The sequence below is a fragment of the Leptonychotes weddellii genome, chromosome 7 (assembly GCF_054177405.1).
Source record: "Leptonychotes weddellii isolate Sample4059 chromosome 7, ASM5417740v2, whole genome shotgun sequence".
In the NCBI taxonomy this organism is placed as follows: domain Eukaryota; kingdom Metazoa; phylum Chordata; class Mammalia; order Carnivora; family Phocidae; genus Leptonychotes; species Leptonychotes weddellii.
In genome coordinates this window covers 79,571,949-79,586,198 of record NC_138375.1, presented here as the reverse complement: position 1 = coordinate 79,586,198, position 14,250 = coordinate 79,571,949, and the positions used below count along the sequence as shown (strand labels likewise).

The window sequence follows — 14,250 nt, the reverse complement described above, 5'->3', positions numbered from 1 at the left end:
GATTGAACAATGCCAGGCGCAAGACATACAGCGCTGCTCCAGTACCTCCTGCCCCAATAAATACGAAGAGGGGGATCAAGCTCGGATGCTTCTTGGCCTGACCCACGATCTGGCGTAACATGGTTGCTGCAGAGGCCTCCGGTCAAGAAGAAAAAAACCAAACGCGCAAGGCCCAGCACTAAGTAATCCCTACACCGAGGATGAACGGACGTCCCCATACCAAGTATATTTCTAACCACAATGATATAAAACTAAGGTCAACAATAAAAGAGTTGGAAGATCTGCAATGTAAATATTAAATATTTAATGTAAATGTTAAACAACACTCTACTGCACAAGCAGTGGGCCAAATAAGAAAGCAAACGGCAAATTAAAATATGTCTCTATGGCCATACCGCCCTGAACGTGCCCAATCTCATCTGAAATGGTTTTTAATTCAGAGCTTCATACACAGTGGTCCCTCAACAAATTAACAAGTAAATACATTTGCAGTGTTAGTGATTATAATCAATGTCTTCCTTTTCCCTCTGCCTTATGATCCAGGAGGCCTTCTAAGAGACGTCCTTGAAATGAGATCTGGTGTCAGCCTTGTGTCTTTCCTTCTGGCATAAGTGCCATGATATACCTTATACATGTAGTCATCTGTCACAAGATGGAGAGACAGCCCATCCTATAATCTGTCACCAAAGGGCCAGAGCTGCTGGTCAAAATTATGAAGAAGGCAAGATTTATTTTGAGTATCTTCTAACACTTCTGCTCAAGGTTGTTGACTCCCTCTAGGTGGCCACTGCTTTACCAGGGTAAAACCTTACTGTGTTTACCAAAATACTCACCAATTAGGAATGCACCTCATCCAAAATTTTCCTTACCTGTCCTTTGTCAAAATTTACCTGTACTATATTTCAAATGCCCTCTTATCTTGCTGTCTGCTAGGTGACAGTGCTCAGGAATGGATGAATGAAATAAATGAATCTTTGTTAATGTAAGAACTAGCCAATACGCTATCCTTCTCAAGAATCAAAATGCCTTAACTCTACTCCACATTATATGTCAAAAAGAAAATGAAAACAGCAATGGGATAACACACACACCTACTAGAATGGCCAAAATCCAGAACATTGACAACACCAAATGCTGGTGAGAATGTGGAGCAATAGGAACTCTCATTCATTGTTGGTGGGAAAGTAAAATGGTATAGTCACTTAGGAAGACAAGTTGTCAGTTTCTTACAAAACTAAACATACTCTCACCATATGATCCAGCAGTTGTGCTGCTTGGTAATTACCCAAAAGAGTTAAAAACTTACATCCATACAAAAACCTGCCCATGGAGGCTGGAAGCAACCAAGGTGTCCTTGAGGAGGTAAATAAACTGTGGTTCATCCAGACAATAAAATATTATTCAGCTCTAAAAAGAAATGAGCTGCCAATGTCATTCCAATGGAGGAAAATCAAATGCATATTACTAATGAAAGAAGGCATTCTGAAAAGCTATATACTATATGACTCAAATTCTGTGACATTCTGGAAAAGGTAAAACTATGGAGACAGTAAAAAAGATCAGTGGTTGCCAGGGGCTGGTAGGAGGGAATAGGGAGAGCACAGAAGAGTTTTAGGGCATTGAGACTACTCTGTATGATACTATAATGGTGGATATAAGTCATTATACATTTGTCCAAACCCACAGAATGTAGAGCTCCAAGAGTGAATCCTAACGTAAGTTTTGGACTTTGGGTGATTATAATGTGTCAGTGTAGGTTCATCAATTGTATTAAATGTGCCACTCTGGTGGGGGGTTTGATAATGGGGGAGGCTGTGCAAGTGTGGGGATAAGGGGTGTACAGGAAATCTTTGTACCCTCTGTTCCACATTGCTGAGAACCCGCAACTGCTCTAAAAAATGAAATCTATTAAAAAATGCTCTCAGTTTAAAGGCTCTTTAGAAGTCATGCTAAGTATATCAGTTTGTTCTTAAAATCTCTTAAATGTATTCCTTCTTTTCTGTTTGCATGGTTGCTGTCCTGATTTTGGCAAAAGCTTCCAAATTGTTTGTTTGCTTTTTTTTTTTTTTTTGACTTCTCTCTCAGCAGCCCATCCTATAACCTGTTGCCAAATTAATCTTCTAAAACATCTCTTTTATCATGTCACTCTTTGGCTGAAATTGCCCTCCTTGACCTCCAATGTTTACATTGCCTGGATGGCAGACATAAACATGTAAGCCACCTTTTTTCCTTCTTCATGGAAGACATTAATAATCAATCATGCTTTGTTGCTCTAAGAGCCATTGGCCTCAGAATTCTCAACACAGAGTTCTAATGAACCACTGTTAATTGCTAAGAGATAGTTTTGACGAAACTTCTTTGTCACACTTGGACTACAACAAGAAATCCAGAGTGAAAAGCCCACACCCAGTGAAATCAATGTGAGCTGATTCCACTCTATCTTTCAGTGGATGAAGGTTTGAAATATTTCTGCTCTGCTTTAACAAAATTCAGAACCTAACTGCTAAACATGCTCCATTCTGTCCAGACTCTGGGCCACTGTTTCTGAGCTTATAACATGACCAAGGAAATGCAGCTAGTATGTAGCAGCGCTAAGATTTCTACCTGGCTATGTGCTGTCTAACCATGGGACCTCTGTACTTTATCACCACAAGTACAGCCTTCTGCCTGGAGATGCTCTCCTTCTTCCAATACTGATTCGATGACTGCTTTTAGAATTTCAGTAAGTAACATAAAATATTGAAGGAAAGTGATAAATGTCAGGATGCTTCAAAGGAAGAAATGTGATTGGTTTGTCATAAGTTATCAGATGATACTCAGAGATTGGATTGGTATTTTATCAGTAGAAATATGAAGTAATCACAACTGACTGTAGGGGTATAGTAGAGAAGGGAAGAGAGAATCTTGGAGGATACAGTATGGTAGTTCTGAGGAAAATAAGGGGCAAGAGCTCATAACCTAGAATAGTCTATCACAGAGGAAAAAAGGAAAAAGGAAAGATGGGTAGGCTGTTTTAAGTGAGAACATGCTAAAGAGAGGGCATAATGAGAAAATGGGTGATGTGAAATGACCTTCTCAGCTTAACTAAAAATAATATAGTTCATCCCACACATCTCCAACACTAATAAAACTGCTGTTCCCTAAACTGTGTTTGCTGAATGGCAGTGGCTAAGAACCCAGAGCGAGGTGGGGAAAGACTGGAAGCCATGAGCATTCCCTTTGGTGGGAGAGATCCTTTCAGTTTTAATCCTTAGACATTTGAACTTAAATTTTTAGGCATTTGCATTTATGAGAGAAACTTGAGATGAACCAGCAGTTGTCAAATGAATGAGGGCTGGCTTGAACCTCCTAGTTTCATCTTATACCACAAACCCTCAGAAGTCTTCCCATATAGGCTTGGTCCTTGAAACAGATCTTACTGGGGAGGAAAAGGTGAGGACATGCTTCTGCTTCTTCGTGCCCCATAGTTTTAATTAGCCTCAAGTGAATTTCCTTAGAAGTCAATGGAGGCTCCATGTCCCAGTAGGGACAAGGGAAGTGTGTGAAACAAGATGAGAGGTGGGACCATTATTCCCAGAACTCTTCTGACTTCTTTTTAGACCCTGGTCAAGGATAGAGCTGTTTGTTGCAATAAAATATCCAGTAGCAGGAAGTTGAAAAGGAGGTTATACTAAAAAAAGACCCCCCCCCAAACAAAACAAAACAGAACAAAAACCCATACTAATTTTAGCTCCGTTCAAAACCTAGGGGGAAAAAAATCAATGTTTACAAAATTAAGATTAATGGGCTGCCAAAATTCAACTCATTAGTTAGCAACAATGTAGTGATGAAGTTTGTGCTGTTTGGATTTAAAGAAAATTAAAACTATATCATTGGGAATGCCTGTTCCCTTGCATTTGGCTTAATGATTATGGACTTTTCTACTGAAAGTTCTGGTAGCCAAGGAGTGAGTCTAAAAATTCCTTCCTAAGAGTTTACTCACTCCACTTGACATGGAGGGGGTCTTGTCAGGATATGTTGAGTGCTGACGATCATGGTTATTACAGCTTAAAAGCTTTTGCAGATATTGATCTAGACATTAGAATGACCCTCCTTGTGTAGATAAAATACTCCCAGAGACTTGAAGGAAGTATACCAGGAAAAGGTAAACACTGAGACTTCTTTTCTTTTTGACAAAGAGGGAACTCTTTTCCTCCTTCCAGGAAATGATGTGTTGAGCTGACAGCTCTGGAAGCCCATAGGGTGGGTGGACTGGTTGGGTGTGCCTGTGTATAAAGGTCTTGCCTTATACAATATCTCTGTGCTGGAAATGGGCATATGGCAGGCTGGCTGGGGGGGGTGTGGGGATGCTGATAATTGGAGAACATAATGAGAGGACTGAGCCTGTTTATAATGCTAAGCTGAGATAACACAGGCAGAAATTCCTAGCTCAATATCTGGCACAAAATAAGGAGTAAAAATGTTCATTCGGTGTTTCTATTGTTGTAGTTACGTTTATTTATTTTTGTTCAACTTTTAGAGTTGCTTTTTTGCTTCATCAGGGAATCTGAATTTAACCTTCTGACTGGTGATCAATGCATCAGAAAAAATGATATTTTATTTCATGTAGGTCTTATAACTAGCATTGGCATGCAAGAGCTCTCTGATTTCAGAAAAGAGTGGTAAACGTTTGTCTTTGAAAATTCTCTTAGAGTTCTATGAAATGTAAATCTGGGTTTCCTTGAGTCTGATTCCTCTGTCTGATATTTGGACAGAAGTTAGCAGTTATAGCAGTTGGTCTTCAAAGGAGCAAATGGGAGAGTACATTTTGTCATAGAATTTTTATAGATGGAAGGGGCCTTTAGAATCCTCTGGCTTAATAATGTTCACGTGAAGAAACTGTTTTCTCCAAAGTCACAAAACTAGTTAATAGCAGAGAAGGGATTAGAAGCCAGCTCCTTTGATTTCTGGGCCAATATTCCTTTTCCTTAATAGAAAATTAGAGATTTTTTATTTCTTGTCTAAGTCTTCTGAATAGCCTTTTCAGGCTATGTAAACTGTGAGCTGGATAAAACCTAAGTTTTCCTGAAGGGACACCTGTCCTTACAAGGTGGTGGGAGAGAGGTCAGTAGGATTGTGTTTTTATTGCAGTCTTTCCGGGCCCATTTGCCCACTGTCACAGGCTAGCCTAGAAGGATGGACAGGATTAACGGATCTATAGTTGGTCCCTCCCTGGGCCGTCATAAAACCGCAGGTGCAGTTTTCCTTTTACTGCAGACTACCAAGAGACTGCTTCAAGTGAAAACACATTCTCTTGAGTAGTTAGGAAAGATGGAGAGGGCAGCTTAAGATTCCAGGGAGCAGAATGAGAGTTCTCTGAGTGGAATCTGGCAAGACTGCTGTCTTTGCCCATCCTCAGTCTGCCCACGCTTCTGAGAATGCTAAATGCAGGATGCAAAAGAAAGACTATTCCCTACACTTATCCCCCAGTGTATGTTCACACACGTTAGGGAGGAGAGAGTGATGCTGGTCTCATGAAGTTTCTATATCTTAAGTAGAGATTGGAGGGTTTAGATGGGAGAGAGTGAAGAACACATTAATGGAATAGGGGAAGAGAATAAATAAGAACTAGAGCTAAAAATAATTTCAGGTTTTTAATCATGATATAGCTGATTAATTTAAAAGAAGTTAAAAGTGCAGATAAGATCCTGGGTAGCTACATTATCACAGAATCTTTGAGACCACAGTTTCCAGTCACTAGATGTTACCAGAAGAGTTAATTAGCCCAAACTCTGGCTGCTAGTTCTTTAGCTGTCTTCAACTTGAAGTTTTTTTTTTTTTTTAAATAAGTTTTAAAGCTAATTAGGATACACCTGGGATTCATGGCTAAAGCCAGTAGAGTTTCCCCTGGGGGTTACTTTTTATATACAAAATTTTAAAAAAGGAAAAATGTCAGATGAAAAACATAATCTTTAGATTCACACACAAAAAATGGCATAACCATTTCAACTCAGCAGACCACAAGACCAAACAAGCTTTGGCTAGAATTGAATGCTGTGTGCTTCTGTTCAGAGAAGAGGATGCTTCCCAGATGTGTCTGGGGTCTACCTGCCTCACTCTTATTTATCATTAGCTCTAACACAGGATGTGGTGCCGCTGGCTGGTAATCTGGAAATGGCCTGTTTATTTTTACAGATCTGTAGAAGAGACTCAATAGCTGTAAAGGATGGAAAGGTGCAAAGCAGCTTGGAACTCACAACAAAAGGAAACCAGGACAAAAAATTTAGATAAAACAACTTGTGACCATGGGATCTGCTCCTTGTGTCTACTGAACAGAGGTGCCAAATGGATTTCTAGTTTCAAAGAAAAGCCAGTTCTTCCTCCCCACCTTGCAGCACATGATTGTTGAACATCCACTTTTTTTTTTTTTTTTAAGTTCAGGGAACCTTAGTATTCTTCCCAATGTTAGGATTGGTTCCTTTATGAGTTTCATAAAGAAGAGAAACTTCCCCCAGAGCTGCATAGGCTGGTGGTTCTCTGTATTTACCTGGTCTTTCTGGATAACGTCCCTTATATTAAAGCCCCATAACAGGCTGGAGAAAGAGGTTTCTGCAAATGCTCAGTGGGGACAGTGTTACTGCTCAGTTCCTGCTTCTGTTGAAAAGTTACCGTGCAGGTGACAATCTTCTGTTCTCTCTCCTGAGAAGAGATATGCCTGAGGTGAGTCTAGGCCCTCCATGGGACTTCCTTTCTGCTCTCTCTCAGATGCAGAAGCTGATTTCCAGTTGAATACTCTTGAACACTAAAACTTGCACACTGTCAATTAGTACTTTCATCTAACAGAGTCAGTGGCTGAGGAAATTTGGGAGAAATGCTTTATGTTTGTCCTATATTCAGGAAATGAACAAACAAATAAGCTCCAGTGCCCACCACCTAGAGAAACATAAAATGAAGAATACCGATGGGCATAGAGAACTAAGAATTGGGGCTTGTGAGTGAAAGAATAAGAACTTGGGTCTCTTCTAGTTTCATGATCTTTCCACACCCCACAAGGTACCACGTGGCCTCCCATGTTGCTATGCGGGAGTCAGGAAGGAAAAGCCTAGGCAATGTGGGACGGTGGTGTCCTGTTGAAAGCTTTGCCTTGTGTAAGCACATGCGGCTCATATATAGTTGACTTTCTCCAAGGGAGAGTTTGGGGAAGCCAGGGTGTATTTATCAGCTCTGTCTTTTCCTCCCTTGCCTTCCTGTCCCCAGAACCAGGGTATGTGGTTGCTCCCTGGCACAGGAAATGCTTGGATATGGGGGACCACCCAGGCTGCACGCCCGTGACCACTGCAGAAGTCAGCACAGCAGCGGCAGGGAGAATGGGCTGGCTTTGAAGTTCAGGGATGGGAGGACCAGGGCTATTTCTGGGTTGGCCTGAGGTAGCTCACACTTTGTGTAACCCTGACCCCCGGTATCTGCAAACAGGGAGACACCATACTACATTGATTGCATCAAAAGAAATTAAAAAACTGCAAGTCAAAAAATAATCTTTCATGTGGGTGTGTAGCAGTTCTGCTGTTGGTGGAGGTGATGATGGTGGCAGAGGGTAGGGAGTTAGTCATCGATCGCGTGTTTGTGAACATTAGACCTCTGTACCATCTGAAGGTGAGCAGTGTATGTCCCAATCTGACACCTCAGAAATGCTGGCCAGTCTTCACATGATGCAGCAATGTGAAGCTTTCTACATTTCCAAAAGTGAGTCAGGACATCTGCCTCAAAGTGTAGCTAAAGGACACTGTGTGGACCTGCGGCAATTTTAATGTAATTGACAGAATCAAGTTCCCACCATTTGCTAAGCCTGTGACCTTGGGAAAATCCTAACTTCCCTGCCTCAATTCCCTATCTGTAAAATGGAGCTAATGCTACCTACGTCAGCAGGTTCTTGTGAGGATTAAATGACATATTGCGTGTAAAGTCCTAAACATGATGACTAGCTTGTACAACTAATCAAGAAATGCTGATTCTTATTACTAGTTAGGCAGGTGGCTTTATTATTATATGAAGCTTTTTGTGAGAGTGGCTCTTAATATGTGGAAGTCATTGGAAGTCCAGCCAAGCTTGAGACCGACCAAAGGGATATGGTTTGGCTCCATTATCTAAGCTTTGAGCCAAGCCGTCAAAAAGGATTGAACACATATTAGAAGAAAAAATATATTAAGTGATGAGTGGGTGTGACTGAGACCATAAAGAATCAATGCCACAATATTATTATTGGTTTGGCTCTTCATCATCTATAAACATTGAGCCGGTTTGAGTGGTTTGGTTTCAGACTCATTGACAGATTTTTCATTTTACTTTTAAAATCTTGAGCATATTAGGGAAAGGATTTATACATTTTTGTGCTCTATTTTAAAATGTCACTATGCATGGCTCATGCATACATCTCTATCTTTGTCTTGTACTTTGTAAAGCATCTCCAGGTTTTTAACCTAATAAGCATTGTGCTTTTCAGCTCAGATTCAGTTTGAGATTGAATTAGATGACAAATAATGAAGTGGTTTGATTTATCACATTGTATCAGGAACTTAGAGAGTGGAAGATTTGCCCCCATTCTTCTTTCTGTTTCCAGGATCTGTGCTCCCTGAGGTTAGTGGTGACCATGAGCAAAGATGTCTTCTGTCCTCATTTGGGTTAAGACACATGATATTCCCATGAAGGAAATCCCAAGACATTCCTTTGGGAAGAAGCATTGTGTTTGTGTTACTTAGAACTTGAACCTATTTTAGGGCTGTGCCTGTCTTCTTTGGGGCCAATAAGTCAGAAGCCAGTTAGGAAAAAGAGAAGTAACAATGATCTAGACCTTGTAGGAAACTGAGGCAGTACCTCTGATCAATAATGCAGTCTAACAGGGTGGAGAGGGAAAAGAAAATGAAGGCCTAGTAGCACATTGAGAAATTTTGGAGGAAAAAAAGATATATGAATATTTCCCTAGAATATTTACTTTTCTTTTTAATGCCTTTAGTCAATTTTCTCCAGTTTTTACTCCTTATCCTTTGCTATCCAGAGGGTTTATACTTTACGTCTGTGAATTGATTTTTTTAAAGATTTTATTTATTTATTTGAGAGAGAGAATGAGATAGAGAGAGCATGAGAGGGGGGAGGGTCAGAGGGAGAAGCAGACTCCCCGCTGAGGAGGGAGCCTGATGCGGGACTCGATCCCGGGACTCCAGGATCATGACCTGAGCCGAAGGCAGTCGCTTAACCAACTGAGCCACCCAGGCGCCCGTGAATTGATTTTTGTAAGGGCAGCATCTATTTATATTTGTGTTTGTTTAGTGCCAAAGTTCATTACCTGGTATTTACTGAACTTTGTAATAACTGGGTATGAGAACTTTTTGACTAATTACAAATAAGTACTCTCTGAGTTATTGTGGGAGTTTGTTCATACCCTGCTCCTCAGTCCTTGAATTCTGAACAGATTAAAACAACTTAGGTGTTCACAATTCTTTGTTTCCTCAACTCATGCTTCTCAACATGCTTTAAAATCATTCTTTACAAGCATAAAGCTTATCTAGCCATCTTTTTCCTTTCGTAAGATTTACAGTTTTCTTCTAATCTTTTTTAAATTTTATTTTTAGAGGTGATTTAACATATAAGATAACTTGTAAGCATCAGGCCAACTCATTTGTCTTGTTTCAGTTCAGAAAAATGCTAGCACCAAGTTCTCTTGCTGCCAAAGCATAGATTTCATGCTGTTCATAGTCGTTCCTACCAAGGGGACAATATGCACTCAATTGCCAACACTCCATTGGGACTCTGACAAAGGAATTTTATTATGCCCACTTTCAGTTGGATGCAGTGAAACCCTTGCCAGGGGCACAGCAGTGGCTACTGCTCGTGCCCCAGAATTGCTGTGTGGTCAGGTCAGGGCTTTTTTCTTAATACTCTCTGGGTCAGACTTTCTTGTGGGTTTGTGTGTGGGAGGCAAGGCGGACACTGTGTGTCAAGGACAGGCCCTCTGCCTCTCATGTAGGGAAATTACTACCACATGAAGGTAGGGCAGGAAGCCAGGGGCTGTCCCAAAGCCTTCGCCTTTGGATAATTTGCCTCCTCTCCTGTGAACAAGAGCACTTATGCTGGGGCTAGAGAATTGTGTTCCTGGAACATGAGCTCCCTACTGCCAGCCTCTCACAAGTTGAAAGCCAAGCATCTTTGGATGCCACATTGTCATGTATTGTTACCAGACTGCCTAAAGGACTTCAACCATTGAAAAGGTCACCTAAATTAGCTGTGTGTTTAAGGTGACCAATCTAAGTTAGGAGTAACTGTTTCCATCAAATCTAATCATCCCTTCTTGGGGACACAGAATCATCTTAGGAGGAACTGTAGCTAATACTACAAATTCAGTGTGAATTGAAAAGAACTCAGAAGTGGCTGTGAGTGTCCTTCAAAGGATGGTAAAGGTATAAATTCATGTCAAAAATACCCCATGCATGTTGTGAAGACTGACCACATCAGAGATCTTTGATTCCACTTTCAAACTCACCAACTATTTATATATGAAAATAATCACCCCATTGGTTGAAAATCACAACTTTTAGTTTGGGAATTTAAGAGTCATCTGATGAGAGTGAAAAGAATCTCTTTAGAAAAGAAATCAGGGAAGGTGTCTGGGTGGCTCAGTTGGTTAAGCATCTGAGTCTTGATTTTGGCTCAGGTTATGATCTCAGGGTTGTGGGATTGAGCGCATCAGACTCTGGCTGGGGGGGGGGGGAGTCTGCTTGAGATTCTCTTCCTCTCCCTTTGCCCCTCCCCCCACTAGTGTGCGCTCTCTTTCTCTCTCTCAAATAAATAAATCTTAAAAAAAAAAAAAAGAAAAGAAATCAGGCAGTTTTCATTGTCTTTGTGACCAATGCTTCCATCCTTAGGTGATTTGATTTTAAAAAGATAAAGGAGCAACAATAATCAGAAAGACTGCATTACTAGAAGCATCTTGAAATTAAGAGGGAGCTATGTAGGGGATTTCTGCTGCTACTAGAAAATAATTTCCTCTGCCTTTGCATTATTCATCTCATGTAAATTTTGATAAAGTTCATCACTGTGATTATTATTTCATTTACCACATTTTATATGTTTATAGCACAATTTCCACAGTAGGATCTTTTTTCTTTCCAGAAATGTGTGTATTCTGGATGGCAAAAGGAACCTTTTTAGAAGCAGGTACTTGACACACATCACCCTATTTCACTGCATTCAGAACTTACTGCAATATGACCATCTCTACCATGAGTTCTAGACGTGGGCTTTTTAGGCCATAATATTTATGCACCATGTACGTATGCACCTACAACAGTTACACATACTGCAAACACCAGCTAGTATACAGTTGATTTAATATGCTCACAACTACCCTGTGAGATGGGAATATGAATCCTAAATTTTGTGACTGAGATTCTTGGGTTCATTGACTTCCTCAAATTTACACAACTGCTAGAATGGAAGGGCCAGGATTCCAAACCAGGGTTTTCTGATGGGAGAATCCGTGTTATTTTTACAATCACATTCAATGCAGGGAATTCAGCCTCCTTGAAAGAAATCCTGGACTTAGAAGTGACCAAAATGAGGATAAGCCTAGTTAGGAGGACTTTGTGTGACAGTATCCTGAAACTCCTCTGTGAGCCCCCTTGGAATTCTCCTGACTGGATTGGTTTTATAGATTCATTCAACTTCAGCATTGGGAAGAGGCTTAAAGGTCATCCAGCCCAACTCCCAGGAGGCCTGTACTGGATGCTGTCTAGGTTCTCTTGAGGCAGGCAGTCCATTCTTTCTCGGGACAGCACAAATTCATAGGAAGTTCTTTATATTCAGCCAGAAGAAGCTACAGAATAAGCCTAATCCATCTTCTGCATAACAGTCCTTCAGATATTTGAAGGGAATTCCAAATTCCCTCTATTTTTTTTTCTAAGCAGTCCCAGTGCTTCCAACTGCACTGTGTAGAATATGGTTGTATTTCTTTTTTGACCCTATATTCTCTTCCCTGAGTACTGTGCAGTCTTTTAAGGTAGCATTAAGAACTAGAGCACAATGCATCAGGACTGATTTAACCAGTGCAGACTGGATTAGGACTGTCATCTAGGAATTTTACATTTGCCAGCCACACAAAGTGTTGCGATTTAATTCTAACTGAGCATCCTTCACAATATCCCCTTATCCCAAGAGATGTGGGTCTCAGTATCTGTCCAAACTCAAGAATTCTGAAATCTTGCCATAGATTTAGGAAAGAACCCTTAGAAAAGTGAGTCAAAGTGCACATATTTGTTTTCAAGAAAACAGGCAAGGAGATGGAGAGGCAATCTTTAGCATAGTAGGTATTTGTCACGTACTCTGACTCTCTAAACTTATGCCTGAGTCTTAATGGGGATAAGGTGTGGAGTGACAGGTCAGAAGTAAATGAATAGAAATTGTATTTTCTCTAATGTCTAAGAGATACTAAGAGAAGGCAGTGCTTCTTCTAACTGGCTGTGATTCCAATGTAAGGGTCAGTGATTTTGCTCATCTGTTAGTTCTTACAGTACCCTGAGACATAATTCACCATGGCCAGAATGGATTTGCTGTACATAGGAGTCATCCTTCTAACCTGCCATGTCCATAGGTATGTGAGGAACTAGGATGAAACTGAGAGAATTATATCCTGCTGATTCATACTCAGAAGGTGGGGAATATATTATTTGTGTCTTTTAGTGCGCATGTGTGGTTATTATAGGCACACAATGAATCTTCCGTTTCTTTTGTGAATATGTAAGATGATATAGAATGATTTTCAAAAGTATAAATTGAATACACAAATAGTATATTATGTTCCATTTCAATTGGTAGAATAGGTATAAAATTTGTATGAAAATATAATCAGATATTTGTTGCTTTCAGTTTAGATACTCCTAATAGACAGCTATAGGATATTCAGCACTCTCTGAATCAGATTTGAATTAGTAGACCTAGTTTGTAAAACCCCCTGTTCCATGTTCATCAAGCATATCATTGTATTTAAATTTCTACTACATTTAAAGGTAAAACAAATCATATTTTCATTTTAAAGGATTGTTTAAATCTTTATGATAGCATGCATATTTCAATAATTTAAGAATAAATGGAAGAAAAAGTCTTAAAAGTAAAGTGCTTTAAGACATCTGAATTTGAGATGTAAACATTTTGTCACCTACTTATATGTGTGTGTGTGTGTGTAAACTTGATCTCTTCAAAGCTGTGTTAGAGATGAGATAGGATAGGAAGGCATACAAGCATCTGTTTTGCATTGACAAATTTCAACAGGCATTTTATGTGAAGGTGAAATAATTTGGCCCATTAAAAAAAATTGATATGTTTCTATTCTGAAAAAAGCCTGCAATATTTCCATATCTGGACTTGCCAAAAATGCCCATATTTACCACCTTCTAACATAAATCAAACTCATATATTCTGTGCACAAGCACCCATGCACAGAAAGATTCTGAAAGAGAAAATTCTTGGAAGACACAGAACAAAGAAAGAGAAGAGGAGTCCTTTAACCGTAGAGCTGTAATTTATTAAGTGTCTTTAGAATTCATGTAAGGGACCTCTCTCTTTTTATTCTTCTCTTGTAGGTCTCTAAGTCCACTGATGACAGGAAAATCTTCAGTGGTTCCAGAGACAAGCTGCTGGAAATCCTGCACATTTATCTTCTAGAAGGAAGTGAGCTGATTAGGATAGTGGTCCCTTCAGAAAGAACCTCCCCCCCAAAACTTTAAAGGACTCCAAATTAAGCCATGTCCATTTCTGGGACCCTAAAGTGGCTCATGAAAGTCAAGGACTACTTGCTTAATATTAGGTGATTTCAAAAGCCTTAAGATTCTAAGGGGAGAGTGAGGATGGGGAAGGTGATGGTGAATAAATTGGAGAACCTACCAAATAACAGGGTGTCTCTTTATTCCAAGCATCATTTTCTATCTCACATTGTGTCTTTCAATTAAAAAAAGGAAAACATGTCTTCTTTAAAAACATATTTTTTCTCTATTAATATTCAGTACTTAATATATGAGTACAGATCCATCATTCATTAGATCTAGGTAGATCACAAGCTAATTTACAAATTCAAAAGCGTAAGTCAGATCAACTCCATTGCTCAAGGCCATGTATTTGCAAGCTAAGAGTATGCACCGAACATTTCGAGTCCTTGGACTGGTGTACTGGGCAATGCTGCTTTTCTGTAAGAATTTGTTCATATGTTGGATTTAACACAGTTTTGCT

General features: G+C 39.9%; 1 long non-coding RNA gene across 8 annotated transcripts in view; it reads left to right on the top strand.

The window, feature by feature from the left end:
- LOC115944730 (uncharacterized) overlaps positions 1-14,003 on the top strand; it is a 127,920-nt gene extending 113,917 nt beyond the window's left edge. For 5 of the 8 annotated variants that reach the window (XR_014147080.1, XR_014147082.1, XR_014147074.1 and 2 more), the window contains 2 exons: positions 12,531-12,619; positions 13,608-14,003. This is a non-coding gene — a long non-coding RNA (uncharacterized LOC115944730). Of the gene's footprint in view, positions 1-6,174; positions 6,318-6,560; positions 6,700-12,530; positions 12,620-13,607 lie in introns of all 8 variants that reach the window. The other 3 variants (XR_014147076.1, XR_014147077.1, XR_014147075.1) reach the window with 2 other exon arrangements.
- The last annotated feature ends 247 nt before the right edge of the window (positions 14,004-14,250 follow it).